Source organism: Lygodium microphyllum, chromosome 3 (assembly GCF_053477565.2).
Source record: "Lygodium microphyllum isolate KBCC chromosome 3, Lygodium_microphyllum_v1.1.10, whole genome shotgun sequence".
Taxonomy (NCBI): domain Eukaryota; kingdom Viridiplantae; phylum Streptophyta; class Polypodiopsida; order Schizaeales; family Lygodiaceae; genus Lygodium; species Lygodium microphyllum.
This window is the reverse complement of record NC_141137.1, coordinates 132,365,587-132,370,781: the sequence shown is the minus strand read 5'-3', so window position 1 is coordinate 132,370,781 and position 5,195 is coordinate 132,365,587.

Here is a 5,195-nt window from a genome sequence, read left to right as displayed (position 1 = left end):
CCCATAAATCCCATGCTCTCTGATTCTCATCTTCAACAACATTATGATGGACCTCTTCTGAGAATGACAAAATAATGGTAGACTTGCATAGCTCATCAACTTCCATCCAAACATCATCATCCATATCCTCAGGTTTGACACCCTTGAAACGCAAGGGTTTAATCTACAACTTTTGCACCAAAACCTGCCATATTTGGGACTTCCAATACCCATAGTTGGTACCATCCAACTTGGCAATGTTAAAGAGAGCTGTGTCTTTCAAATGACCAACCATACTGTCCCAAATCAATGCAAAAAGGCAAAATTGCATGTTGTTGTAATTAGCAGAAAATGCAGTAAACCACTGCTAAAACTACCTGAAAGAGTGGATTTCACCAAGAGGAGCACCTGTCCACCAAATATGACCAAGATAACATCAAATAGTAAGCATTACCCTCATATGAGTGCTCAAAATCTGCAGATTTTAGCTTGCTGTAATAAATGATAGCAGTATGTAAAACTATCCCAAAATGAAGCAATCACTGATACATATGTCACTGCAACTACTAGATAGCAAGGTACATCCAATAGTGAGTGTCCACCGGCAAGAAGGTACCAAGAACTGTCAAACCAATAACCTGTCAGGCAAGAGATAGCTCGTAGGTCTAGAAGTCATGCATGTAATATTCCACAGTGGATTCCGTGAGACCACGATGGATTCCGCGAGGTTTTTATTCCACAGTGAATTTCGTGAGGTTTTTCGGTGGATTTCGTAAAACTATATTTATTTGCTGGGGCTCGTACACAAGGTTGATTCCTTGTGCGAGAAGTTGACGGGGACGCCTATCCTTTTCAGGAGTCAGATTAGTTTAATGTGCATGTGGGTGATTCCACAGCGAGTGATTCCGCAAAATACATATTTAAATTAATAGACGTTTATGAGTTTAGAGTGCACTCGTATTAAATTAAGGTTAGGATAGAGTTCCAACCTATTTATTTATTTTGTAGTTGAAGACTGCTAGATATTCACTTTTGTCAGTTTAATTTTATTATTTTCTAACAATTGTGAATGCTTCAGTTGATGTGCAAAGCGGGTAGTGATGGCATTGGAAAGCACCGGGCGATGGCCTGTATTCACATTACCTAAAATAAATTATCATTTTTGATGGGTGCACGCCTTATCATTAAAGGCATGGCATTAATATTATTTAGGCACACTTATTTATTAAAATTCTTAACAAACATTTATTGTTTTGTATGCTCATAGGTGCTCGATTTAAATATTTCATTATTGGACATTATATTTGGGGATAATCCGACTTTTTGGACACCCAACCACTTTATTCTTTATTTGGGAAAAAGCAAACACAAAAGCCAAAGTATGCTAATTGTAAATTGGGCTATTTTTGAGTTTGGAGATTAATAAATTTATAAATACATGCCTTATGAAACACTCACAGCTTATCTTATCTTAGACATTCCTTGTCTATACTATTGTATATTCACTTTTGTTGACCAACAAACCTCGAACAAGTGGAGACCATCCAAATTACAACACCTTTTCTTTTGGTGTCTTGCAAGTATTCTTGAAGAATATCTATAGCCAATGTGTATGCTTTCGAGGATCATGTGAATCAGGATGGTGTAGATGGACCACAATTCTATCATTCTCTCCCTTTGTATTCTTCCAAGGCTTCCAATCCTTCCACCCCTTATGCAAGTTCATGTCCTACCCTTCTTGCACAGGGAGAAAGATTCTAGTAGAGCCCATGCACATAGTTGTGCTTTTGTGGCTTTATTTATAGAGCCAAGCAAAAAAAAGGGAAGATGAATAAGTCAGAGTTATTTTTAGATTTTGATACAAATTTTGTGGGGAAGTAGAAAGGATATCCTAGTGTCCTCATTGTGGAAAGACCTCATACCTTGAGGAGAAGTGCTAGAAGAAATACCATCATCTTCTTTTTTGGGAGCAAAGTCTGGATCTACATCAGAGCCTCCATCTACCTCTACTTCATCACTATAGCTATTACCACCAATTCAATGTTTCATTCATTAGGTGAAGGAGTCTTATTTGGATGTCTCTTCTTCTAAGTGGCATGGTTCATCAACAATGATGCATCAAGTCATATGTGCTGCCATAAAAACAAGTTATTAGGTCGTCAAAAGCATGTCACCCAACTAAGGTGAACTACTTGGTTAAAAGAGATGGTTTGGATAGTAAATGTAGTAACAATAGATGTCTATCCACTTGTATTTGAGGTTGTCTAGCCTAGTATGATGTCGCCCTATAGAACAACCTATCCATAAAGCATAAGTAGAAATGGGTTGATCTTGAGTATCTTGCATAAAATGTAGGTTTGCTACAAAGAAAACATCCACAAAATAGTGAAGCAATACTATATATGACTCCTTTTGATCAAATGCAACAGTCTAAAGCCAAGTCTACACAAAATGCACCCTCAAAGGTGGTTGTCATGCACCTAACCTAGCATGCAAAGGTTGAAAACTAATCACCTTGCTCAGTTGAGTAATAAATGTGAGAAATCTCCACTTGAAGAGGACACTTGGCTATAATGGTAGACATATTTCTCCTCTTTGAAAACTTTGGCTCCCATGCATGGCTTTGATACCATGTGAGAATGTGCAATGCAAAGGAAAGCGAACATGGAGACAAGAAGGAGACTGGAAGAAAACACATGTGAGAGAAATAATAATGCAATAGCAATGGCTAAAGAATACAAGGTTGCAATGGTCAACCCCAACATGTAGCTCTACACATCAATGTGGGCACCAAATAGTAGCAAGGGGATGCGAGAGTGAGGAAGGCTAGCCAACCAATTATATGCATCAATGTGGGCACCAGATAGTAATAGGGTGATAAGAGAGTGAGGAGGTATAGCTAATCATGAAGGATCAATGATGGACAATGAAAGTGAGAGGGCAGGCCACCTATATATAGGTAAATTGGGGCCACAATTGGTAATAAAGTGGCCAAGCACAAAATGTGGGTGCCTAGGATAGCCTACTATGCCCAAAATGAAATGCACTAATATGACCTCCATCTGAAGTGCTTAAAGCACAAAAAATGATAGACAAATACAATGTCAGAGCTCCTCATATCCTCATCTAAGGCTCATAGGCGCAAGAGATGACGATGCAAGACATACATGTGTGCTAATAACCTCCCCCTAAAACATCATGATTTGGTGATTGAGATCCTATTGATGGAGATTGATCTCTTGAGAGTTATGCTGCTTTGCTTAACACATCAAGCAATTTTTGGAAGGGCTAAGTTTAGATTCCTCATGGATGGTTATCCTAGCAATTTGAAAGTTTCCTCAATAGCACTAAAGAGAGCCAATAAGAAGGCCTTGGCTTGTAAGATTTTGTACAAGAAATTGAGATCTTTCACCTAATGCCATGTTGCTCTACTAGGTGTGGTAAATAAATTTTTTATCCTTAATACAACTTTTATCATATTTAAAAACAAGAGCTAATGACTTAGACCATATATAAAGAGAGTGGTATATATAAAATATCATATGACTAAGGTCTCACTTTCAAATAAGGGATAACGATTTGGCCATGTGGTTAAATCTTAACCCATGCTTCAAAGTGGAACTTTGAAAGACAACCTATATAGTAAATAGGGTAGGCTCCACTTTTAAGTACGGGGACATGATTTGATCATGTGCCCAAATATTAGCTATATTGAAAATTCCCAAACTATATGAGAATTCCAAAATTCCCTAATATAGTATTATAAATAAAAATAAGAAAAACAAAAAAAAGTATTAAATGAGAAAAGAGAAGAAGAAGAAGGAATAGCATTCAATGGGTATACCTTATGTATAAAAGTAATGATTATCATTCTATGATCAACTTAAAAAATAGTAGCAATGATTAGTATTTTATGAAATAATTATAAAATGAAAAATCCACGTAAAAGTTCACAAGTAAATGGGGAAATGCAACTAAGAAAAACATTGAATGAAAAGTAATGTTCATGAAGAACAAAGGTTTAGTGTCAAGAGAATTGCAAGAATGTGAGAAAAAACCTTTGAATCTTTAAAGAGAAGATTTAAAAATTGATAAAGAAAGTCCATTTTAGATATATTTATGTGAAACACCATTCAAAGCCTTTAAATTTTCAAGCTGAAATGTTTTGAATAAGCTCTCAAAAAGGGTAAAGCCTTACATATAGGAGAAATCATTACCACATTGCATTAAATGTTTAGTAAGCTAATTTAAAAAAAGAACCCCACAAAAGGCCCAAAATGTTAGAAATATTGCCATATGTAAGCACTTAAAGACTAATCTTTGTTCATGTTAATACCTTTGACTCATGTAGGGACATGCTGTGACTACCTTCTGCTTTTTTAGTAGAACTAAAAAGAATGGGCTCTATGTGGGTAGGGTTTTCTTATCCATGGATATCCATTGCTAACCCTTATCAGATACATGGTGCTGTCGTTGTGCAATTAGGGTTAATGATTTCTATTGGTTGATCGAAGACTTGTAGAAGTTCTCAACTGGCATGCAAAAGTTATCTGCCGATTGCTCAAAGAAAACCCTAGCATAGTAAATGCCACTTTCTTCCTCCTACCACCTTTGTGTGAGTAGGTGTGGCCACTATACTAAGATTAGTGAGGATAAGGGCTAGGTTGCATTGAGGGGCAATATTAGGGATAATGGGAACAAAGTCACCCCACTCTCACCTGCTTGTTGCCCTCATGGAATGGGGGAGTGACATTTACTAAAACCTTCACGATCCTTGCAAACACTAGCAAAAAATGCAGGTTTAGTGGGTTGGGGGGGGGGGGGGGGGCATGGAGATAGTGCCAACCAATCAACCATACAACGGACTCATTCACCACCAATCATTGAATGCCAATGTGTGGATTTTTGTGAAATCACGTTAACTCTAGCCCAAGCACAACGGCCATAGGGAAGCCTTGCACAACAGTGTAGAGTTGTCCCCTGGTACAAGAGCTGGTGCAAATAGGGCTCTAAACCCTTCTAGCGCTTACAGGGTTCTAGGATGTTGGAGGGGTTTGTGTCACGTGTGGACGCGAGAGAGAGAGAGAGAGAGAGAGAGAGAGAGAGAGAGAGTTTGTGCATGTGATATTCGCGACTCGCGAGTCAGCTCCGAGTGCTGAGGCGACTTGCGAGTCACGAGAGTAGGCCGAAGTATTATGGGATGACCTTTCTGCCTT